The following is a 27,342-nucleotide window of genomic DNA, read 5'->3' as shown; positions in this document are numbered from 1 at the left end:
ATCTAATCATATTATAACATAGTTGTCATGAGACTTTGAACAATATATCACGCCTTGATCGATTCCGACAAGGATCGGGGTGTGACAATAAGTGCACAAGAAAAGATTGTGAGGCGTTTTGGTGTAAGTGCTTGATTCGAGAAAAGAAAAGAAGCGGTTAGAAGATGTAAAGTTAGTTCAAGATTTCATGGAAATTTTTCAGGAAGAGTTGCCCGACTTGCCACCAGAGAGATAAGTTGAGTTTATCATTGATTTAGTACCCGGTGCTAGTCGTATTGCATAGTCTCTATATCGATTCGCTCCTTCATAAATACAAGAGTTGATGTCTCAACTTCAATATTGGTTAGATAAAAGGTTTCATCCGTCCGAGTTCATCACCATGGGGTGCTCCGATGTTATCTGTGAAGAAGAAAGACGACTCGCGAATGTGTATTGATTATTGGGAGTTTAATATGGTTACTATCAAGAATCGGTACCCTCTACCGAGAATATAAGATTTGTTTGATCAAGGAGCACATTTTTTTGTGAAGGTCGATCTCCGCTTAGGATATCATCTAGTTCGGGTGGAAGAAGGTGATGTTTCAAAGACATCGTTTAGAATCTGATATGGTGATTACAAATTTATGGTGATGCCTTTTGTTCATACAAATGCCCCAACATTATTCATGGATCTCATGAATAGAGTTGATAGACATCTGTTCATGCAGAAAGATTTGAATCTATTCGAAGGTATTACCTATACGGGACATAATACAAGTTATACACTGATCACGAAAGTCTTCAACATGTGTTCACGCATACTTGTTTCTGGAAATAATTTTTGAAAGATTTTTGAAACTCTGGTTTTGTGAACAATGTGAAATACTATGATATTTTCCATAATTTAATGTGAAATATTTTATGAAAAATACAGGTTGTTACATATATTGAGGTAAAAATCCGAACTTGCTTAAAATTGAAGGAACAAAAAAATCAGAATAATTGTTAGAATTAACAGAGAATGCTTCACACACATGGAGATACAATCGTCGTGTTTCCGGATCTACCTCCGATACTGGTCAATATTTATTTGCTCGCATGCTTCACGTCGTGTAACCTACTCACAGTGCCTCTTTTAAAATTCTTCTTCCATTAACAGCTCCAACTCTAGCAATTCTTTTTCAGCATCTAAGTCTTCATCTTCCAATGCCATCATCCTATCAATGTTGTCATCTTTAAGATCCCACATCTCTTCCTCGACTAATTCATACATTAAATCCATAAAGAACACTTCGTCGTCGCTAGCCTTTAAATACTTTATTTCTTTATTGACACCAAATGTAATTTCTTCTAACCCCATTCTTAATGTTACTTTTGAGTCGTAGATGTCAACCATTCTTAATGTTAGTTTTGAGTCGTAGATGTCACCATATTCATCCCTATCGAGGACTAAAAAATCATTTGGGAAAACAAAATTCCTAACTATAACTAGTAAATCTTATACTATGCCCTTCAGATATGTGACCGATCGATTTGTCATGTAGATCTCCATCCTTATTGGTTTCAGTTTCGATATATTAAGATTCTTGTAAATCAAAGAAGGCATTAAATTTAAACTTCCCGACAATTCATCAAATGCATTAAGTTCATGGTAAAGTGAGGCTTCTTGGATCCTGCATATTTGTTGGTATTTTGGTAATCATAATAGCTGAACATTGTTTGTTTAGTACCACACTAGACACTTTTTGTAACTACTTATGGTTTGTGAGTAATTCCTTGAGAATTTTTTTTGTATTTTGGCATTTTCACAATTGCATCGATGACAGGGATATTATTTTGAGAGACTTTATTTGTTCAATAAATTTATGATGTTCTTCCTCTATATGTTGCCTAAGTCTGACTGGTAACGGCATGGTGGACAATACAATTTAATAGCGGGTTGAACTGAAATCTCACCAGGTAAACGCGATGTGTCAGCCTCTGGAACATAGTGCATTTCCACTGCATTATTTTTTTGCTTTTTTCTCTGAATTCGGGAATCTACACACTAGATGAGGAATTAATATCAATAACGACTAAAGGTTTATTATATTAACCTACTCGTGTCGTAATATCTTTCATGTGTTCCTTTGGGTTGGATTACGTATTACAATGTTACTAGAAGTCTCTCTTGAATTATTTGGAGATTTTACCGACTTGGTTCTTGATGTTCATGATTGAGTCTTGCTGATTCCTCAAGGCAGTTTCAGTATCAAAATGTCACCCATTATATACATTGGTAAAATAAACCAAAGTAGCTTCGAAATCCAGTTTCTCTCCCTTGTACTCTTCCTAAGGATAGTTGGAACTTTGTTAAATGGAAAACTTTCTCTATGGGACTTATCCCACATTGGAAGAAAGAGGAAACTTATACTCCCTTAAAAAGCCTCCTACTAGTTGTTTACTAATTAGATCAAAGACTTGGACTAAAGGGATTGGATTGGATTTGGTGATTGGGCTAGTCAAATTGGTCTTGAAAGACTATACATATATATATATATATATATATATATATATATATATATATATATATATATATATATATATATATATATATATATATAATGGTCAAAAGATTGGCCTTGGGCCTTGGGTCTCATTGACTAGTTTCAATATTTTAATATATATTAATTCCGATTTTGATTTTTTTTATATTAAAAATATGTTAAATTCGTTTTAACTGTCTTGACAATTATTTTTGGTTAGCAGTTTTTGGAGGGAAAAACAGTCAATATATATCTATAAATAGATCACCAAAGACCAGATTTCGGGTTCAGAAAATCCACACACATATTCCTCATATAATTTCGTATTCCACAAACAATGAAGGGAACATAGTGAATTTCGTCAGAATCAAGAGAAGATCTTGGTTGATTGTTGTATCCTCTTGACAGATCCCTACCAGGGAAATTTCTGTCTTAGGACACTGCAAAGCAGGCCTCAATTTGTACAATTTCGTGATTATATTTTCTGTGTAGTCATCATACAAGTATGTTTTCTGTAAACTGATTCTTGTATAATACATATATTTGAATTTCGTTTGTTTTATTTCTATTGGTTTTGCTGATTGTATACTTCTGTCATAACAATCTAAGACATAAATCAAAGAGTGAAGAATGGATCAAAATTCCATCATCAAAACACATGTGGAAAAGCCTGAGAAATTCAAAGGCTCAGATTTCCGGAGATGGCAACAAAAGATGTTGTTTTATCTAACAACTCTTCATGTTTCCAATGTTCTCACTGATGATTCTCCCTCTCCTCTTACTAGTGGAACCACTATAGAAGGAACAACACCACCCATTGAAGCCCAATTGGCAAAACATCAAAGGGCTGTGGAAACTTGGAACACAAATGAACATAATTGCAAAAATTATATTCTGAATGCCTTGGATGATTCCCTCTATGATATCTACTCTACCATGACCATTGAAAGAGAGATATGGGAATCACTGGAAAAGAAATACAAAACAGAAGTGGCATGTTCCAAGAAATTCGTGTTTGGAAAGTTCATGAATTTGAAGATGGTGGATACCAAATCTGTCCTCAAACAAGTGGAGGAAATTCAAGTCATTGCACATGATCTTGAAGTTTGAAGGTATGGGTATAAACTCTAACTTTCTTGTTGGTTCAATCATTGAAAAACTTCCTCCTTCTTGGAAGAATTTCAAACTATATCTTAAGTACTTAATTGATGACATGAGTTTTGAGCAACTTGTGTTGAGAATTCGTGTGGAAGAAGATAACAGATTGAATGAGAAGGCAGATGCAAATTCCTTGGAACCAAGTGCAAACTTTGTTGGAGAAGCAAATACTTCAAGTACAAAGCATAACAACAAGAAAGGGAAGCAAGGCTCCAAAAACTCTTCCAAAGATGGCAAAAATCATGGCCCTAACAAGAAGAATTTCAAGAAGAATTATGGTCCGTGTTATGTTTGTGGCAAAACTGGACACAAGGCCAAAGATTGCAGATTCAGTAGGGGTCAAGGAGGAAACAATGGAGGAACCAATGGAGGAAAAATGGAAACAATGGTGGTAATTTTGGCGGAGGAAATTCTGGTCAAGCCAACATGGTTGAATCACCAAATCAGTTTGTTTCTGTGATTCAAACCAATATGGTTAGCAATTGTGTGGATTGGTGGATTGATACTGGAGCCACAAGGCACATTTGCAACTCCCGAACCATGTTTTCTACATACCAAAAAGTCTCGGATTCTGAACCAATGTTTATGGGGAATGACTCTACTGCAAAAGTTGAAGGAATGGGAAAAGTGAAGCTACAACTGACTTCTGAAAAAAGAACTTGTTTTAAGTGATGTCTTGCATGTTCCTGAAATTACTACGAATCTGATTTCTAGTCCTATTCTTAGTAACAAGGGATTCAAACTTGTATTTGAGTCTGATAAGTTTGTTCTCAGCAAAGGTGGGATGTATGTTGGAAAGGGATACCTTAGTGAGGGTCTCTTCAAAGTAAGTTTCTTACCTTTGTACTATGGTGTTGAAACACCAAACAATGATGTAACCAATGTTAATGCTAATGCAATAATGGGGACTACTAGCCCATCTTCTATGTATATGCATGATCCTTCATTTTTTGTGGCATTTTCGTTTGGGACATGTCAAGTTTTTCTCTATTCAAAGAATGGCAGAACTTGGCATGTTACCAAAATGTTCATTAGACAAAAACATAAAATGTAAGGTTTATGTAGAATCAAAATTTTTACAACATCCCCATAAATCAGAATCAGTTGAAAAATCTAATGAAATACTTGGCTTAATCCACTTCGATTTATGTGGTTTTAGAGCAACACCTACAAGAGCAGAAAAGAATTATTATATTTCTTTTATTGATGATTGCAGCAAGTATTGTTATATTTATTTGTTATATACCAATGATGAAGCCTTGAATTCTTTTAAGAATTATTAGGATGAAGTTGAAAATCAACTTGACAAAAAGATCAAAATTCTAAGGTCTGATCGAGGAGGAGAATATGAATCCAAAGACTTTGCTGAATTTTGTTCTTAAATGGTATTATACATCAAACAACTGCTCCATATACTCCTCAACAAAATGGAGTGGCAGAAAGAAAGAACAGAACATTGAAAAACATGATTAATTCAATGTTAATTACTTCTGGAGCACCACATAATCTGTAGGGAGAAGCATGTCTTGCAGCAAGTTCAATACTTAATAGAATTCCTCATAAAAAGAGTGATAAATCACCCTATCATCTATGGAAAGGGAGGTTACCCTCTTATAAAAGGATGAAAGTGTGGGGTTGCCTTGCTAAGGTACAAGTACCTCTTCCTAAGAGGACTAAACTTGGAACAAAAACTATAGATTGCATCTATCTTGGCCCTGCCATGAATAGTACGGCCTATAGGTTTCTTGTGTATAAATCACATGTTGATGACATCCATAACCAACCATCATGGAATCAGAAGAGGCTGAATTCTTTGAAAATATTTTTCCTTTTAAGGATAAAGGGAAAGAGGTTACCTGCTCTAGGAAAAGACCTCTAGATGATGGACTGAATGATACCATTCCAGACAAAAGTTTACAATCAAATGAAAAGAGTTCTTCTAAGGTTCAAGAAGAGAACTTAGAACCCAAAAGAAGCAAACGAGGCAAAATTGCCAAAGATTTTGGACCTGATTACATGCCCTTTGTAGTTAACAATGAACCCCAAACATATAAGGAAGCTATGGACTCTTCTGAAGTTCCTTACTGGAAAGAGGCAATACAAAGTGAAATTGACTCCATTGTGCAAAATAACACTTGGAAATTGGTAGATTTGCCACCTGGGCAAAAACCAATTGGGCACAAATGGACATTCAAGAAGAAGTTTAGACCTGATGGTACCATTGAGAAGTACAAAGCTCGTTTAGTAGCTAAATAGTATCGTCAAAAAGAGGGTCAAGACTTCTTTGACACCTATTCACCTGTTACAAGAATTACATCAATTCGCACATTAGTAGCAATTGCAGTCATTCACAATTTGGAAATACACCAAATGGATGTGAAAACTGCCTTCTTGTATGGTGAACTAGATGAAGAGATATATATAAATCAACCTGAAGAGTTTGTGGTTAAAGGTCAAGAAACCAAAGTCTATAAGTTAGTTAGATCACTATATGGACTAAAACAGGCTCCAAAGCAATGACATGAGAAGTTTGACAACACATTACTCTCTAATGGATTTAGAATAAATGAATGTGATAAATGTGTTTATGTCAAACAATACAAGAATGTTTGTGTCATCATATGCTTGTATGTGGATGATATGCTTATAATGGGTACTAATTTGGATGTGATCAATCAAACCAAGAAAATGCTACACTCCTCCTTTTCCATGAAGGACTTGGGAGTAGTAGATGTGATCATTGGTGTAATAGTTCAAAGAAGACCAGATGATTATACTCTTACTTAGTCCCATTATATTGAAAGTGTACTCAAGAATTTTGGACACTATGATGAAAAGCCGGTTGTCACCCCATTTGATGCTTCTAGTCATCTAAAGAAGAATAAAGGTGATAGTGTAGCTCAGTTAGAATATACTCAAGTTCTTGGTAGCTTAATGTATATTATGAATTGTACAAGACCGGACTTAGCATATAGTGTAAGTAGATTGAGCCGCTACACCCACAATCTTTGAAAAGATCATTGGTATGCATTAGTGAGAGTGCTTAGATATTTAAAGAATACAATGAATTATGGATTTCATTCCACGAGATATCCTCCTGTTCTTGAAGGGTAATGTGATGCAAATTGGATTTCAAATACTTTAGAGGTAAAATCCACAAGTGGATATGTGTTCACTCTTGGTGGAGCTGCTATCTCTTGGAAATAATCTAAGTTAACTGTGAATACTTGTTCTAAATGGAAGCAGAGTTTGTTGCTTTAGACAAAGCTGTTGAAGAAGCCGAACGACTTAAAAGCTTCCTAGAAGGTATTCCTCTGTGGCCTCAACCTGTTACTGCCATTGGCATACAATGTGATAGTATGGCTGCTCTTACTAGAGCACAAAGTCATATATACAATGGCCAGTCGAGACACATTAGGCGCAAACATATTACAATAAGAGACTTGCTGAAGAATGGAATCATTTCCATTAGTTACATAAAGTCATAGGAAAATATAGCTGATCCATTGACAAAAGGCCTTAGTAGAGAGCAAGTTCTCTTCACATCGAGGGGAATGGGCTTAAAGCCAACACAATGAGTCACCACCTGGCGGAAACCTAACCTAGCAACATTGGAGATCCCATGGTATCGGATCAATAGGACAACTAGTTGGGGAAGACTCAAAGAAGCACTAACACAAAGGTATGCTCACTCCTATGATATTTATTTTGTGTTTTTCCATTGATGATATAGGGATGAATTCTTTATTCTTAATAATGCTGATAGCTTTTATAGTGGAATAGTACGGATTATTCCATATTAGCATTACATATGTGAGATGTATGTGAGGTCACATCTTTGGGAGCTGATATGGCTAAGCTATCTAAAAGTCTCATGAAGAAAGAATTGTTCACGACCGAAATGAACACAACGGTAAGAAATGATCTATGCTTAGATATGATATGTGTGATACTTCTTGTTTTTGATTCTACTATAAAAAGTTGTTAGTTCAAGACTCTAGTTCACTACCCACCAAGTACATCCAAGTAGTACTCACTATGAAAGGTTCAAGTTTTACAACACATATTCAGATGCATTTCATATCTTATTTCCCTGATTTGAATATCAAAGTTCACTTATTTTGTATTCAAATGTGGGGTATTCTTGGAGTTTGAATAGAAAATGTGGGGTATTGTTGGAACTTTGTTAAATGGAAAAATTTCTCTATGGGACTTGTCCCACATTGGAAGAAAGAGGAAACTTATACTCCCTTAAAAAGCCTCCTACTAGTTGTTTACTAATTAGATCAAAGGCTTTAACTAAAGGAATTGGGTTGAATTTGGTGATTGGGCTAGTCAAATTGGTATTGAAAGACTTAGATTAATATATATATATATATATATATATATATATATATATATATATATATATATATATATATATATATATAATGGTCAAAAGATTGGCCTTGGGTCTTGGGGCTCTTGGGGTCTCATTGACTAGTTACAATATTCTATATATATATATATATATATATATATATATATATATATATATATATATATATATATATATATTCAGATTTTGACTTTTACTTTATATTAAAATTCTGTTAAATTCGTTTTGACTGTCTTGACAGTTATTTTCGGTTAGTAGTTTTTGGAGGGAAAAACAGTCAATGTATATCTATAAATAGATCACCAAAGACCAGATTTCGGGTTCAGAAAAACCACACACATATTCCTCATATAATTTCGTATTCCACAAACAATGAAGGGAACATAGTGAATTTCGTCAGAATCAAGAGAAGATCTTGGTTGATTGTTGTATCCTCTTGACAGATCCCTACCAGGGAAATTTATGTCTTAGAATACTGCAAAGCAGGCCTCAATCTGTATAATTTCGTGATTATATTTTCTGTGTAGTCATCATACAAGTATGCTTTCTGTAAACTGATTCTTGTATATTACATATATTTGAATTTCGTTTGTTTTATTTCTATTGGTTTTGTTGATTGTATACTTCTGTCATAACAAGGATTCCGTTCTCTCTTTGGCCTCCAAAATATCAAAATGCCACTCTTGAATTAATTGGGAGAGTTTATCGACTATTTCGATGCTTTGATTCATTTTCTTCATGTCTCGACTCAAGTTATCAAGCTTCACGATCAAAGTGGCTAATCCATCGAAATTTTATCCGATTGATCTTCCTCGTAATGATATTCTCTTGGTAAGTGCCATCGATGTGATTGCCTTGCAAGTTATTCTATTATGTCTTTGGAATCTGTCATATTCTTATTTGTAATAGGCCATTGGGAGTCCACCAATTGTCTTGTGCAAAAGTTTATTCTGTTGTAGAAGGTTTGGACTACTTGTTATGCAGTGAGATCATGTTGTGGGAAAACTTGAAGTTACTCTTTGTAATGATCTCTTGTTTTGAATAATGTATCCCTATGTAATTGTTGAAAATTTTGAATTTTAATCTTTGGATGGGCAATTTTTTACGGCGAGCTGAATTGTTGTATAAACTTGACTTTAAATTATCCCATTTTTTAATGAGTTGAAAATGATTTCACCCATCTCTTTGCCTCATCCTTGAATGTAATCGGGAAAACTTATAACATGACCACATCTTTTCTCACCCCCGGGATATTAAAGTAATCAACCGTCTCTATCACTTCTTTGATGTGCTTGTGGGCATTTTCATGGTCTTTTTCAAAGAAAGGCATTTCCTTTAACAATTGTAATAATTAACCTTTAAGTTCGCAATGGGTCTTGTCAGGATTGCCAGTCAAACCAAGCCTAGTCCAGTGTCTTCTCTGATATGGTTTCCATACTCTTCCAACGTTAGATTCGTGGTATCTGTCATGATCACTTCGGTGTTGCTTTCTTCCTCTTCACATGAATCTTCTTTTTCATATTTATTCTTTTTGTAGAATTCATGTTCGAGCTCTGGGAAAGGTGATACCATTTCAGATATAGATGTGCGGGTCATTAACCAACTGAAACAAAACATAAATCATGCTTAAAAACGAACTATATAAAAAAGAAAACAAAACTGGAAATCGCAGCAAACACATCGCATTCAAAAATAAATTCATTGTGTTTCCTGTTTTCACAAAAGAAAACAACTTTAAGAAGGAAATTAACTTTTGACTAGATAATCTAAAACAAAATTAAACCGTTCTCCAACAACGAAGCCAAAAAATGATGTGATGTTAACTATATATAAAATATTTGACAAGTTTTAAATTTATAAAACTGATTTTAATCGTATCTAGACCATAACACACCATGAAGTGTCCGTAATAATGTAACAATGTAATTAAGGTAAGACCAGGTGTCGAACATAAGGGAAACGAATATTATTTTGAATCAGAAAATCAAACTATTAACTAACCTAAGAACAGAAAAGTAGATTTTGTTTAAACTAAACTAAACTAATATTTAACTAACAAGCGAAACTAAGAACTTGATTTAAGCAGTATTTTAAAGTACTCCCACTTAGATTTTGAATCCCCCCCCCCCTTTCTTGTGGCCGATTAATAAGAAGTGGAGTGGAGTTATGTCATTAATTGTCGATTCTTATTTTGATTAACTAACTTGTTTCGATTAACTAATGTTATTAATGAAAGATCTTTATGCCCAAAAATCATTATAGAATGGTATTTGCTAATGACAAATGTTATAGGTTTTCTAGGTTACAAACAAGAATATTTACGCAGATGATTCATAATCATATTATGGGTACATGCAACCTAGAAGTCTATGGCTTTTTCTCAAGTTGTAGCAACATACTTATGAAACAAACTTCTAACCTATGTAAATAAAAAATTACAATGTTAGAATACATACCTTTTGTGAAAATCAAATAATGCAAACAACTCTCTTGAAAAATTCATTGCAAAGCAAGCACCAATAGTGTGGATGCCTCTAATGGTTCACACCCAAACCTTAGAAACCCTAGGATCAAAATATAGGAGAGAGAAGGAACATGAAATTTGATTTATCTACGTGTGTACATACGGTTCGGTTTTGTTAAGGTTATCGACCTTATTTATAGTTGGTAGAAACCTTAATTTGAATAATAAAATAATAGTATTTTAACCAATTCAAATTAGTTTCTTTATCAGCTTCAGGAGGCTTCCAGAATCCTTCTAGTTCCTCCTCAAAACCGTCAAGGCATGGGGTGTTCTAGAATTGTCTCCATTGCTCAACTATTGTACAATTGCAATTCAACCATTACACCCTTAATTAATCCTAATTAATCCAAAAATAATATCCAATTACTTCTAATTAATTCTTAATTAAATATTAACTATTTCTAATTAATATATTAAATATATAATATATTAACAAAACATTTATCTCTCTCCGAATATCAATCATCGTTATTTCTGGTTATGAAGGTAACCCAAAAATAACTTTACTTTTATTCTCTAAGATTATACAAATTTAATTAAGACCTTAGACAATTTAATCCAATAATATGACCATATAGGGTCACGTCTTATAACAATTTACTACTAATCAATTATTTATTAGGTAATTTGATTACTAATTGATATAATCAACACTTGTATTTCAATTGGAAAAACATTATTTTTATGAAAAATAATATTTACCAACATATGAGGATTTATTTGTTACTAGGAAATTATAATAAAAGAGAACAAAGTTATTTATATTCATAAGGTATGAATATATATATATATATATATATATATATATATATATATATATATATATATATAAATTAAATTGGTACTTTGTGTAACTATCTTGTTTGCACTTGTAACTATCTAGTTGGAATAGTAGAAAGTAAGACAAACTTAATTTTTGTTTTGATGTCAAAACCATAAGTATGAAGAAGCAAATAAGATGTTTCTTGTTGTCTTTCATCTTACACTCCATATATATCATAAGAAGACCATACCATTTCCTTTACTAGCCTTGACTTTAGTACATATTAGTATGCATATAAAGAGACATTAGGCTAGTTTATTTGGTTGATATTTTGCTAAAAAATCATCTCAAAAAGGGCTTCCAATTTGTGGTTATGAAGCCCTCTTCTCCTCTCTTCTTTCTTGCAATTTGGTGCATGAACTAAGTGCTTATATGTTGCCTTTCTTTAAGCTTTAGTTGGTATAAACTTTACGGCTTAGTAACAATATATATACAAATGAAGACTAGCATCTTGAAGTGGTTTATCCTTGATTGGTGGATACTTGTAGAGAGTTTCTTCTTTGGAATTTCATGCATCACTTAATCAACTTATATCTCACATGAGAATAAAAGTCTTCAAAGGTTGTAACACTTTACTTTCTATGGTTGATTTAATCTTTTCATCTTTTTCAAAATGATCATTGGTGTGTTAAAACGAGCTTTAAGTTTATTCATATTTTAGACTTTCGCTGCCGTTTTTAGCATTTTTTGGGAAAACGATTTTGAATAAAACCCAACAATTGGTATCAGAGCAATTTTTGGCAAACTTGGTTAGATTATTAGATTATTTGGTATAATATTTGTTTTTGGAAAACATTGATGATTTTATTTTTGTAAGAAAATTCATACATATCTTCTATGAGAACTTTATAATTGTTATTTTTTTAGTGACAAAAGTTTATATGTATTTTTTGTCACCAAAAGTTGTCTTAGAAAACTAAAGCGTTGTTTTATATAGTTTTGGTTATATATATATATATATATATATATATATATATATATATATATATATATATATATATATATATATAATGTGTATAAAATAGCCATGACCTTTCCTGTTGTTGTATGTGTTGATTTGATGAAATTGTTGTAATATTTATTTATTCATATGATATTTAATAATTAAATATATTAATTTTAATGTTGTTTATTTTTTTAAGTAATATATCATTTCAAAAATCTTTTATTTATATAAAAATGTAACAAGATGAAAATGGAGACCATTTTGGAGGGTCAAGAGTTCACCCCATGATTTTATAAAGTTTCCATAACTTTTATAAAATTATGTAGTTTTAGAAATTGGAGTCGTCAAAGCAAGTGGGAGAGAAAAATGCAACAAGTTGATGATTTTTTGCTCCTTTTATGTCCATTAGGAAGGACTTGGTATTTTTGTGATGGTTCAAAAAATATCACTAGATGGTTGGTTTATGTACATATGTTATAACATGCTTGTGTTGTTTAATTTTTGATTGATATATATTTTATTTGTTAAGTTAAATTTTACATGCAAAATAATATTTTGAACATAAATAACATCGAGTTTAGATTTAATAAAATTTCTCTTTTACGTCAGATGTAACAAACTGTGGTTTTAAAATAAAAATGTTTTTTTTATAAAAACCTTAATAATGACAAATTTTGACTAATGAATTTTATAAGTTTAAAATCAAGATTTCAGAGACTTATCAAACTCTAAACCTTATTTTATAAAAGGAAGTTTTATTAAAATGTTTATAAATGTTCTAAAGGGTCAAACGTACAACCTTAGTATTAGTTATCAAATTTAAAATTTGGATTTTGAAAAAGAACATTGTTAAAATGTGATTTTAAATAAAATAGTACATCATGGCTTATTGGATGCATGATATAACGATGATATAATACGTTTATTAAGCTAGAATTAAAAAAACATGAAAGGCCCCTTATTTAAACTCAAATCTATACAATCTTATTTAAATGGCACTGACTCGTCTCTTGTACACACTAGTGAGATAAAGGTCACGTAAGAAATAGAGATCCGAGACATACATAGGATCAAACACTTAAATTAAACTTTGTTATTAGCGAGCCCACTAAACTAGAAATTATATAGTAGAATATAATTGATACTCGATATCTACCTTGTTGAATTCAAATGAATAGGATAAATGTCACCTAACCATTTATTTGTTTTGCAACTTGGATACTAGACTTTAATACTTAATGTCTTTTGAAATTTAAGAGTATTAATTATTGAAGATTTAAATATTGAAAATACTAAATGAATTTTGTTAAAATTTTGTAGATCAAAACAAAATCCAATCTCATAACCATGTATCATCTTTCACTTGTTGAAATAATAACATTCTTAAAGGCCCTATTCCTAAACCACCATCTTTGAGCATAAAACCTAAACATGATACCAGGTGCCAACACTGTGATGCTGAAGATGTATCTAATCATAACTCAGAACAATTATTCCTGACTTCCATGAAGTATTGGATAACTTACATGTATATCTGATCTTCCAACAGGTTAAGCAGACATTCCACCAATACAGTGATATTTTGTTTGAGCCAGTTCAAACAATGGAAGAAGAGAAGGCTAAAAAGAGACAATGTGTGATCTAAGATGCATATAGTTTTTGGAAAGGACACCTTTAATGTCTAATAAATCCAAGAAGGCCAACAAAGATGGATCTTATTTCTACTATAGAGTAATAGGACAATGGAAGAGGAACTATCCTTCTTATATGAGTAAGACTAGCCAAATTAGTCATTCATGTATCTATTAGATGTAACTTATACTTTTCATTTAACATTCAAGTACTTGATATTTAATGTTAATATAATATTTTTAAATGTTTACATATATTCAAGAAGAGTAACCAACTGAACACAATCAAGTTGGAACTTCACTCTCGGAGTTTAGGTTATTATTTATGCTTAGAACATAGAATACTTGTAATGTAAAACAATATTTGTTTTGGAACAATGTATGTTTTAATTTAGTGTATATATATATATATATATATATATATATATATATATATATATATATATATATATATATATATATATATCACTTAATTTATTAAATGATTGATTATTTATTCAAAGCATTTTCCCTAACACTCAGCTTCATATTCTGTAATGATTAAAATTCTATTTTTGTGAACTAGATCTTTTAATATAATTATAAAGTAAATATCAATGTTTTATAAATAAACAAGTTTTATAATCAAACCCTTTTGACTTAAACTATAAATAAAATCCACACATTTCAGCTTCAAGACAAGGATTTTTAAACGCAATAATGTAGTTTATTTGACATATGTGAATCTTATTTATATATAAAAAAATCTCAAATGATATTTTCACTAAACTGTAGAGAAAATAATTATTAAGAAGTTATACACTTTGATGTATGACTTCTTTTCTAATAATGTCTAATATTTAGCACAAGATACCAAATCAACTTTATTAACAACTATAATAGTTATAATTATGTTTTACAAGCTAAATCATAATTGTGAAACGTTTGTCAAAATTTTCAAATATGAAGTTAAGATACATATTAGTAGAACCATCTAAGGCCTTAGTGATAATAAATGATGAACTAAAATTTACAATATAAAGTTTACTTTCTAATCAGTAGAAATTATCTTCCTTTACCTTTTGGGATTATAATTAAATCACTATCACTTTTACTTTGAATACAGACACCAACTTATGAGTAGATAAAACACTTTACAAGATTTAGGATGGTAAGGCTCCATCCTTATCTTATTTAATGTTTTTTGGAATTGAAGCCTACGTTACACTAAAGCTTCTAAAGCAAAAATCTACTAACTACATATTTGTAGAATACTATAAAAGGGTGCTTATATTATTTATACAAACCCAACAAGAATAAGCTCTTTTATTCCTCTAAAAGTTGAGTTGTCAGAAAGAGAGCTTCTAATAACAAAGCAAGCGGGAGGCACGTGGAACTTGAAGCAGCTCAAGAACCATAGCTTGATGTAGTAATATGTGGAATTTGTTTTTGACAAGAAATTGTTAAACATCAATAATAGCTATTCAGAAAATCAAAATCTCCGCATATGAGGTATGAATCATCGCTAACATGAGAAATATGGAATTTATCATTGATGAGTTCTTCTTGATGGTTTCTGGAAAATCCATCAACTGCCAAAATGTTATATCAGATCTTAAATCTGATAAATGACCTTGAACAATGAGATGTAATCCATGTAGAGCTTCAACAGGTTCAGGTTTGAGTTTGCGCCAGCTGTAGAGCTTCAGCAGCTGGCCAGGGAGTTTCTGGATATGAGGCAGACGACGGAGTCAGTGGCAGAGATTACCGCCAAGTTCCGGGAGAGGGCATTGTTGATGCCCTAGTATGCGGGAGACAAAGAGATGCAGAAAACCCGCTATCATGATATGTTGAGGGCAGACATCCGGGAGCATGTCAGCTTCTCGGCATGCCCGACCCTTGATTCCATGATTGCCAGGGCGAGGGAGAGGGAGATAGAATTGGAGCACCTCAGGAAGAGGAAGGCAGAGGAGGGACATGTTATTGGGGCTTCGGGGAAGAAGCCCAAGGGATCAGACACTATGCCGAAGGGCCAGTCGGGTCAGGGCCGCTGCAGGAAATGCGGCAGGCCGCATGAGGGGGCTTGCAGGTTGGAATCGTCGGGCTGCTATAAGTGCGGCAAGACGGGGCACTTTGGTAGGGATTGTACTGCCCCTGCCCCCACCTTTCATACATCAGACCTGATTTGCTTTCATTGCAATCAGAAGGGCCATAAAAAGGCCAATTGCCCTCAGTTGACAGCAGCAACGCCAGTGAAGGCACCAGCTCCAGCGACCCTGTGGATCACTGATGGTCAGCAGGGCAAGACAGAGGCTCAAGTGGTGAGGAGCCGGGCCTTCCAGTTGACTACCGAGGAGGCACGCGCTGCACCCGATGTGGTGACGGGTCTGATTTCTTCTCCCCAGCTTTTATTTTATGTGTTTATGATATTGATGTGCCATGTGATATGTCTTGTTTAGGATCGTTCCATGTGAACGGTATCCCAGTTCAGGTGCTGTTTGATTTGGGTGCTACCCGATCATTTGTTTCTCTTGCGCTTAGCAAGAGGTTCCCTGAGTCTTCGGGCATGTTGGAATGCCCTCTAGAGGTCGAGATTGCAGATGACCGATCAGTACGAGCATCGACGGTTTTCAGGGATTGTGTTCTGAGGCTTTTCGAGGAATGCTACCTGGTAGACTTGGTTCCCATTCCGTTGCGTGGGAACAAGGTGATTATAGGAATTGATTGGTTGATCCCCAACGGGGCGGTGATCGACTGCGCATAGCAGTTGGTTCGGATCAGGACCCCGAGTGGGGGAGAGCTGGTGATTCAGGGCGAGAGGCCACAGCGCGGACCATCACTATGTTCAGCAGCGAGGGCTAGGCGTTATCTTCTGCAAGGCTGCGCTGGGTATGTTGCCTATGTTATGGATACCCGAGAGGCTGGCAAGGCATCGGTGAGAGATGTACCCGTGGTGAGAGATTACGCGGATGTATTCCCAGAGGAGCTACCTGGGATACCTCCGGAGCGACAGGTGGAGTTCAGGATCGACCTAGTCCCTGGTGCGGCACCGATAGCCAAGGCACCATATCAATTGGCTCCTCCCGAGATGCAGGAGTTGTCTACGCAGCTACATGATCTGTTAGACAAAGGATTTATCAGGCCGAGTAGTTTGCCTTGGGAGCCCCGATCCTGTTTGTCAAGAAGAAGGACAGGTCGCATCGCATGTGCATAGATTACCGGGAGCTAAACAAGGTAACAGTGAAGAATCGTTACCCACTCCCGAGGATAGATGACTTGTTCGACCAGCTTCAGGGAGTATCTTGGTTTTCCAAGATAGACTCGCGGTCAGCCTACCATCAGATGAGGGTCAGGGATGAGGATATACAGAAGACTGCTTTCCGGACTCACTATGGTCACTACGAGTTCATGGTGATGCCCTCCGGCCTCACCAATGCTCCTGCCGCGTTCATGGACCTCATGAACCGCGTGTGTAGACCGATGCTGGATCGGTCAGTGATAGTTTTCATTGATGAAATCTTGGTTTACTCCAAGACACAGGAGCAGCATGAGGAGCATTTGCGAGAGGTTTTGGATACCCTGAGGATGGAGAGCTTGTATGCCAAGATCTCCAAGTGCGAGTTTTGGTTGCGCGAGGTGCAGTTTCTTGGACACCTTGTCAACCAAAACGAGATATTGGTTGACCCGGCCAAAGTGGAGGCCGTGATGAGATGGGAGGTTCCGAAGTCTCCATATGAGATTCGGAGTTTCCTTGGATTAGTGGGCTATTACCGGAGATTCATTCAGGACTTCTCCAAGATAGTTGTACCTCTGACCCGGTTGACGAAGAAAGCCGTTGTTTTTCACTGGGGACCTGAGCATCAGGCAGCGTTTAAGACGTTGAGACAGAGACTGTGCGAGGCGCCGATCCTCGCCCTACCCGAGGGCGTGGAGGATTTCGTGGTGTATTGTGATGCGTCCATTTTAGGTTTGGGCGCAGTTTTGATGCAGAGAGGTCATGTCATCGTCTACGCCTCAAGGCAGCTGAAGCCTCACGAGGCAAACTACCCGACGCATGATTTGGAGTTGGGGGCGGTCGTCTTCGCCCTCAAGATTTGGCGACACTACCTCTATGGGGTCCGTTGTACCATCTACACGGACCACAAGAGTTTGAGGTACCTTATGGATCAGCCGAATATGAACATGAGGCAGCGTCGGTGGTTAGACGTGGTGAAGGATTATGATTGTCAGATCCTTTATCACCCCGGGAAGGCCAATGTCGTGGCCGATGCGCTTAGCCGCAAGGCAGCTCCGATCAGGGACATCTGCATGAGGATGTCCATGGTGACTCCGCTTTTGGAGCAGATCCGAGAGGCCCAGCTGGAGGCCATGAAAGAGGAACATCGGAAGAGCGAGCGTATTGTGGGTCAGGTTTCCTCCTTCGACTATGACAGCCGAGGGTTATTGACTCTACATCGTAGGGTATGGGTTCCCTATCATGGGGGTGTGCGCCAGGTTCTGATGGAGGAGGCGCACAAATCCCGATTCTCGATTCATCCCAGGGCGACGAAGATGTACAAAGATCTTCGGCCCGATTACTGGTGGTCCTGCATGAAGCGGGACGTCGCCTGGTACGTAGAGCGGTGCTTAGCCTGTAGGAAGGTCAAGGCCGAGCACCAGAGGCCACACGGAAAGATGCAGCCGCTGGACATTCCCATGTGGAAATGGGAAGATATTACTATGGATTTCATCACCAAGCTCCCCAGGACTACATGGGGAGTGGATTTGATTTGGGTCATCGTGGATCGGTTGACCAAGAGTGCCCACTTCATACCGATCCAGGAGAGCATCTCGGCCGAGAAGTTGGCCGATATATACATCCGAGAGGTAGTAGCTCGGTACGGAGTGCCAGTTTCAGTGATTTCGGACCGAGACGTGCGGTTTACTTCCAGGTTCTGGAAGAAGTTTCACGACGAGTTGGGTAGTCGTCTGCACTTCAGTACAGCGTTCCACCCGCAGACGTACAGTCAGAGTGAGCGGACCATCCAGACTTTGGAGGATATGTTACGGGCATGCGTCCTAGACTTTGGGGGTAGCTGGGATACCTACCTTCCATTAGCTGAGTTCTCCTACAACAACAGCTATCACGCGAGTATCGATCGTCCTCCCTTCAAGATGTTGTACAGGAGGAAGTGCAGGACCCCGATATGTTGGGGCGAAGTCGGACAGAGGGTCATGGGGAGCACCGAAGTGGTGCTTAAGACGACAGAGAGGATTCAAAAGGTTAGGAGCAGGCTTCAGACTGCTCAGAGTCGGCAGAAAAGCTACGCCGAAGAGCCGTTCGGACCTGGAGTTCCAGGTCGGGGATATGGTCCTCCTGAAGGTGTCGCCTTGGAAAGGTGTCATCCGATTCAGGAAGCGGGGAAAGTTGGGCCCCAGGTACATTGGACATTTCAAGGTTGTCGCCCGGATGGGCAAGGTGGCGTATAGGCTGGACCTGCCAGCCGAACTCAGTCAGATTCACAGTACGTTTCATGTCTCCCAGTTACGGAAGTGCCTGGTGGACGACTCGGCAGTGGTACCCTTGGAGGATATTCAGGTGGATGACAGCCTGAATTACATTGAGCGGCCAGTGGCGATCCTCGACAGGAAGTCGAAGGATCTGAGGAACAAGAGGGTGGAGCTGGTGAAGGTGCAATGGAAGCACCGCAAGGGATCAGAATGGACTTGGGAGCCGGAGGAAGAAATGAGGGAGCACTACCCCGAGCTTTTTCCTGATTCAGCAGCAGACTTCGAGGACGAAGTCTAAAATAAGTGGGGGAGATTTGTAGCACCCTATTCCTGGTACGTATTTAATTTCAAGAAATATTGCAATTTACTCTGGGACTCGGCGAGTTGGTGGCCCAACTCGTCGAGTAGGCTCGACTTATGACTGGGGGTTTAAGTGACCTACTCGACGAGTCGGAAGACCGACTCGACGAGTAGGAGCTGTCTGGACAAAACCCTAATATTTAGGGTTTGCACCCTATTTAAACACTTTATCTCGTCCCAACCCAGCCTCCATTACCCTCCCAACTCAGAGAAACCCTAGATTGAAACCCTAAACCATTTTTGAGTGATTTTGAGCTCTTTTGTGCCTTTTGTGTGTGTTTGAAGTTGAAGGAGAAGAAGAGAGCTTAGGAGATCAAGAGGAAGCTAGTAGATCCCAAGGTTTTGCTTCATTCTCAGTCCATTCAAGGTAAAAAGCTTGAACCTTGACCATCTATTTCCTAGATCTTGTTTTGGGGCTATTTCTCTACCTTTTCTAAGCTTTTGAGAGGCTATGCTCAGATTTGCTTGGTTATGCGGGTTTGTGCTTCAGATCTGGAACCATTGAGGGTTCCCATGGCATAAAGGTGCCAACTCTATGGCCATGGTAGAACCATGAATCATATAAACCCCGTTTTATAGCCTTTTAAGCCAAAAACCCCATGCATGGACATCAAGTTCGTAGATTTACGTATAAAAGGGACCCTAGCAGGTCAGATCTATGATTGGGATGCATTAAGTCCCACTGAAATCGACTGTATAGTTTTGGACAAGATGGACTCGGCGAGTCACTTGGGTGACTCGGCGAGTCGGGACGTTTTCCCCCCCAGAATGTCTTCTGGAAATGGTTTTGGTTGAATGGAAGGAACACTCAGCCTGCTAGGGGTTTTTCTTGGACCTGGATATCTTGGGACTCGACGAGTGTATGAACAGACTCGGCGAGTCCAAGGCAATCTCCCAACTTATGAAGACGGACTCGGCGAATTCAAGAGGAACTCGGCGAGTCATAGATTGAACATCTTCTTATGGATGAAGATGAACTCGGCGAGTTCAAGAACGAACTTGGCGAGTCGGTTGAAGATTGTCCGATGTGTTGTTGAAGGCGAACTCGTCGAGCTCTTGCTAGAATCGACGGGTAAGGACGGGATTATGGCATTGTGTGGTCATGAGGACTCGGCGAGTTGGCTGGCCAACTCGGCGAGTCGAATCAACCAGATGTTGACTTTGACCAAAAGTTGACTTTGACCATGGGTATGACTCTGACATTGACTAGGATTTGCGTGACCCTTGTAAGGGTTACGAGTATGAGTATGAGTTGATAACTTGGAAGAGTTGTTGTGTAGGGATTGAGGAGTCGAGGAGAGTCGATTTCCACATCGAGATCAGTACAGACACTACGCGACATTGAGGTGAGTTACCTTCTAGTAGAAGTGGGTCTACGGCCACAATGCCGGCCCACTAGTAGGAGTTGTTTGTTAGATGATTGTCTTTGTGATATTCATCTTGGTTTGCTACTACCTGATGTGAGTATGTGCTAGCAAGATATGTTATATGTGATAGAGGTAGTAGGAGGGGATTAGTCCCCCAGTTCGGTTGTTAGGACCGAAGGGTAGGTCGAGCACCCCAGATATGCCTGACAATATGTTTATGTGATATGATATTATGTGGTAGCAGTAGGAGGTGAAACAGTCCTCGTATTTCGGTTGTTAGGACCGAAGGGTAGGTCAGCACCCCAGAATGGCTTGACATGGGTAGGTCAGCACCCCAGAATGGCTTGACATGGGTTGGTCAGCACCCCAGAACGGTTTGACATGGGTAGGTCGGCACCCCAGAATGGCCGGACCGGGTAGGTCGGGCACCCCAGAATTTCTCGATAGTATATATGCTATATGATTGTATGGTATGCAGTATGATGGGGGAACTCACTAAGCTTCCTGCTTACAGTTTTCATTCTTGTTTCAGGTACCTCTTCGGCAAAGGGGAAGGAGCTGGCGTGATAGCGGCACATCACACACATGCATGATTTCCGCACTATGGGATTTCTTGGGATTGTACTCTGATTTTTATTACTATTGATGATATGGTTTTGAGACACGTTGTTACAGTTTTATAAATTGATTTGACATTGGTAATGTTTTTGGTAAACTGTTTTATAAGTTACTTAATTAAAAATGAAATTTTTGGCTTGAAAATACGGATGTTACACAAATGAATTCATCATTTATGCCATATTATACACAGGACAAAGGTATATGATCATGCTATGAACATATCATAAGATACCAATTGGATACATGGGCAAGTTACTAGATAACCATGAAAACATTTTAAGAGTACTTAAGAAGAACTAAGAGAATATGTATATGAAAAAATCATTTTAGAAGAAGATCTTTATGTAAAGAGATACACAAGATGCTAACTTTAATATATATATATATATATATATATATATATATATATATATATATAAAATTATGAATTATAATTGGATTATGACTTCATTATGGAATGAAGAGTAAGTTTTGGTTGAATGAGGTCAAAGAAAAACATGATAGCACAGTCTACTACAAAATAAGAATAATTCTTAGAACTAACAGAGAATATGTGTCGCATATAGGGAGATACAAGTGTCGTGTTTCAGGCTCTACCTTCGATTCTGGTCGATGCGACGCGTATTCAGAACCTTTGCATCGCATAACCTACTCAGTGTTCCTCTTTTGAAATTCTTCTTCCATTAACATCTCCATGTCTCAAAATTATTTTTCAGCGTCTAATTCTTCATCTTCCAGTGGCATCATCCTATCAAAGTTGTCATCTTTAAGTTCCCCCGTCTATTCCTCGACCAATTCATCGATTAAATCCTTAAAGAACACTTCGTCGTCGCTAGCCTTTGATTATTGTATTGCTTTTTTGGCACCAAAGGTAATTTCTTCTTACCCCGTTCTTAAGGTTAGTTTTGAGTCGTGGATCTCAACTAAAGCCCTACTGGTGCTAAGTAATGGTCCTTCGGAATTTATAGGGATATCACCATTTTCTTCCATATCGAGGACTACAAAATCATGTGGGAAAATAAATTTACTAACTTTAACTAGTAAATCTTCTACTATACCCTTCAGATATGTGACCGATCAATTTTCCATGTGGATCTCCATCCTTGTTGGTTTCAGTTATGGTAGATCAAGATTCTTTTAAAAAAAGAAGTAATAAATTTACACTTGCCCCCAATCAGTGAATGCATTCAGTCACAAGGTAAAGTGAGGCTTCCTGGATCGCCAATATCTGTTGGTATTTTGGTAGTCACAATAGCTGAACATTGTCTGCTTAGTACCACAATAGACTATTCTTCTTACTTCTTATGGTTGGTGAGTACTTCCTTGAGAAATTTCATGTATTTTGGCAATTGCGTAATTACATCAATGAAAGGTATATTTATTTAGAGAGACTTTATTTGTTCGAGAAAATTTTTATGTTCTTCCTATATATGTTTCCTAAATCTTTCTGGACACACTATTGGTGGATGATACAATTTAACAATGGGTTGAACTGGAATCTCACTAGGTGAACGCGACGCGTCAACCTCTAGAACACGATGCATTTCATGCGCATTCAATTTTTTGCTTCTTTTCTGACTCTAGGAATCTACACACTAGGTGAGTAATTAATATCAATAGGGACTAAATTTTCAATATATTAACCTACTTTTTCATAACAACTTTCAATTGTGTCTTTGGGTTGGATTGTGTATTGCTTGGAAAAGTTACCAGGAGTTGCTCGTGAATTAATTAGGAAAGTTGTCTCACTTGATTCTCGATGTTCAAGATCGAGGCTTGTAGATTCCTCAAGGCGGTTTTAGTATCGAAATGTCACTTTTTATATACGTTTGAAACACAAACCAAAATAGCTTCGAAATCCAGTTTCTCTCCCTTTTACTCCTCGTAAGGTTTCCATTCTCTCTTCGGCCTCCAATTGATATCGTACTTGTCACCTGAAGAATAGCACAATTGAGCCTTCTTGTTTCCATTCTCATCTAAGTCGCAGTCCTTGTTCAAATGTGGACATCTTTATTTTTCGCACTCGACTTGTATTGTGTGAATGGTTTGATTCATTTTCTTCATGTCTTAACTCAATTTATCGAGATTCGCGATCAAAGTGGCTAATCCATCAAAATTTTCTCCAATAGATCTTCCTTGTAATGATCTTCTCTTGATAATTGCCATTGATGAGAATGCCTTGCAAGCTCTTCTATTATGGATTTGCCATCTGTCCTATTCTTCCTTGCAATAGGCCGGTGGCAGTCCACCAACTGTCTTGTGCAAAAGTTTATTCTGTTGTAGAAGGTTTTGACTACTTGGCATGCATTGAGATCATGTTGTGGGCAACTTTAAAGTAAATTTATGTAATGATCTCATGTTTCAAATAATGTCTCCCCATGTCATTGTTGAACATAAGGGAAACAATTATGATTTTGAATCGGAAAATCAAACTATAACTACCCTAAGAACATAAAAGTAAATTTTGTTTAAACTTAATTAAACTAATATTTAACTAACAAATGAAACTAAGAACTTGATTTGAGCAGTATTTTAAAGTACTTCTGCTTAGATTTTGAATCCCTGTTTTCCTATGGTTTATTAATAAGAAGTGCAATGGATTTAGGTCATTAATGACCAATTTTATTTTGATTAACTAACTTGGTCCAACTAACTAATGTTATTAATGAAAGATCTTTATGACCAAAAGTCATTATAAAATGATATTTGCTAATGAGATATGATAATATAGGGTCACACCTTATAGCAAGTTACTACTAATTTATTATGTATTAGGTAATTTGAATGTTAATAAATATATTAAACACTTGTATTTAAATTGGAAAAACATTACTTTATGAAAATAATATTTTACCAACATATGGGGAATTATTGTTACTAGGAAATAATAAATAAAAGAGAATAAAACTAGTTATATTCATAATGTATGAATATATATATATATATATATATATATATATATATATATATATATATATATATATATATGTACAAATTAAATGGACACTTTAAGTAACTATCTAGTTTGAATTTGTAACTATCTAGTTGGAATATTGGAACGGAAGACAAACTTAGTTTTGACTTTGATGTCAAAACTATAATTATGAAGAAGCAAGTAAGAGGTTTCTTGTCGTCTTTCATCTTACACTCCATACATGCCATAAGAAGACGATACACTTTCATTTACTAGCCTTGAATTTAGTGCACATTACTAAGTGCTTATATGTTGCTTCTCTTTAATGTTTATTTGGTATAAACCTTAAGGCTTAAGAACAACATATATACAAGTGTGACTAGCATCTTAAATTACTTTATCATTTCTTGGTGGATACTTGTAGAGAGCTTCTTTTTTGGAGCTTCATGCATCATTTCATCAACTTCCATAACCCATGAGAATCAAAGTCTTCAAAGGTTCTAACACTTTTCTTTCTATGGTTGATTTAATCTTTCCATGTTTTGCAAAATGATCATTTCTGTGTTAAAAAGAGCTTTAAGTTTATTCATATTTTTAGAATTCTGTTGTTGATTTTAGCATTTTTGGGAAAACGATTTTGAGTAAAACCCAACATATAATTATAAAAACAATTAATATAATGGTTATGCAACTATCTTAATAATCAATTATATGTTGAAATTATGCCAGATTTGATCTAGCAAGTAGTCTCAATGGTCATGAAAGTTAATCTATACACATAATGGTCACCTAATGCAATCTTCCACGTTCTAATTCTTATTTTAGTTGCTTAACCTAAGATTTGGTCTATCACAAGCTTCCATTAATTAGGGAACAATTCTTTATTCTTTTGATGGGTTTCCTAGATATGTATGTGCTCAATTTTCTTTGAAAAAATGTAATTCCCATTGAAATACCATACCCAAAATTTGATTGTTCACTAACAAAATCTTCACCGAAAGATTTCCCACTCTAATGGTGGCAAGTTCGAACATTCACCATGAAGCTTCCATCACCATCATTGTCAACAACTATGGAATCAGGTCTTACAATAACAACTCTAGTTACAGCAGGGAGGCCAAACCTCATGGCTCTTAGTCCACCGGAAGTCAACCACTATCTAGGGAATTTGTATTTGTCAAATACTGCAACCCATATGTGAAATTATGCCAGATTTGATCTAGCAAGTAGTCTCAATGGTCATGAAAGTTAATCTATACACATAATGGTCACCTAATGCAATCTTCCACGTTCTAATTCTTATTTTAGTTGCTTAACCTAAGAATTGGTCTATCACAAGCTTCCATTAATTAGGGAACAGTTCTTTATTCTTTTGATGGGTTTCCTAGATATGTATGTGCTCAATTTTCTTTGTAAAAATGTTATTCCCATTGAAATACCATACCCAAAGTTTGATTGTTTACTAACAAAATCTTCACCGAAAGATTTCCCACTCTAATGGTGGCGAGTTCTTGAACATTCACCATGAAGCTTCCATCACCATCATTGTCAACAACTATGGAATCAGGTCTTGCAATAACGACTCTAGTTACAGCAGAGAGGCCAAACCTCATGGCTCTTAGTCCACCGGAAGTCAACCACTATCTAGGGAATTTGTATTTGTCAAATACTGCAACCCATATGTGATGTTGCCTAACTTCGGTGTTGATTCTTGCATTCCCACCAGCCAATTTATCCAGGTGTTTTGTTTTTACCAATTTCTGCATAATCAATTTTCAGTTTGTATGTATGAGTGATGTGTGTGGATTTTATTTGTTAGGAAAGTAGGTTGAGTTGAAAGGTTGAAGAGGATGGTAGATGGTCTTGACTTGTTTCTTGAACCAGGAGGGAAACCTATGATATCCTAAATTCCGCTACCAGAGCCAACATTGTGTTGGTTGTTTTCGTCTTTAGAATCAGGAGGCATTTTGAGGTGGATGTAAGGGCGATGTTGTAGGGTTTATAATGCGAAATGGGAAATGTAGCTCAAGTTTAAATTGTTTGATATATTATTGATACAGATCAAGATGATGAAACTTAAGGGAGAGAAATAAGAATAAAGAGATTGAAAAATTCATGATGTAAACTGGAAAATCAAAAGCTGAGGATGAACTTTAATATGGGTTGTATATATATATATATATATATATATATATATATATATATATATATATATATATATATATATATATATATATATATATATATATATGTCTAGAGAAAGAGATAGAGAAAGAAAGAAAGAGAAATAGGTGGGTCCAATGTGGGTTTATTTGTTTTGTTTTTCTTTTCTTTAAATAACTTTAATTAAAATTAATTCTAAAAGAAATGAAAAGCGTATAAAAGTCTTTTTTATGTGGGCGAGGGACCAACCACGATAGAAATTGAAAACCACAGAGACCTTCTATGAAGTATTTTTAAAGTTATGAACTATATCCTAGATTTTGGAAAACCACAAGGACCATTTATAAAGTTTTATTTTTATCTAAAAATATATCAGTTAAGTTAATAATATTAAGATAATATGCATCCAACTATGCACTTATGCCTAATACCAGTCAAACAGTTTTACAACTTGAGTACGTAAAGGTCATTGGTTGTTTGATGT

The 27,342-nt window shown here is 36.2% G+C and overlaps 1 non-coding gene across 1 annotated transcript; it reads left to right on the top strand.

The window, feature by feature from the left end:
• The first annotated feature begins 24,091 nt into the window (after nt 1–24,091).
• On the top strand, nt 24,092–24,197 carry LOC145128136 (small nucleolar RNA R71). The gene has a single exon (XR_013716737.1). It is a non-coding gene; the product is annotated as a small nucleolar RNA R71 (small nucleolar RNA).
• The last annotated feature ends 3,145 nt before the right edge of the window (nt 24,198–27,342 follow it).

This window comes from Lactuca virosa, chromosome 7 (assembly GCF_052849685.1).
Source record: "Lactuca virosa cultivar CGN04683 chromosome 7, Lactuca_virosa_CGN04683_v6, whole genome shotgun sequence".
Taxonomy (NCBI): Eukaryota; Viridiplantae; Streptophyta; class Magnoliopsida; order Asterales; family Asteraceae; genus Lactuca; species Lactuca virosa.
Note: the sequence above shows the minus strand (reverse complement) of the source record. Positions and strands in the feature narration are given on the sequence as shown.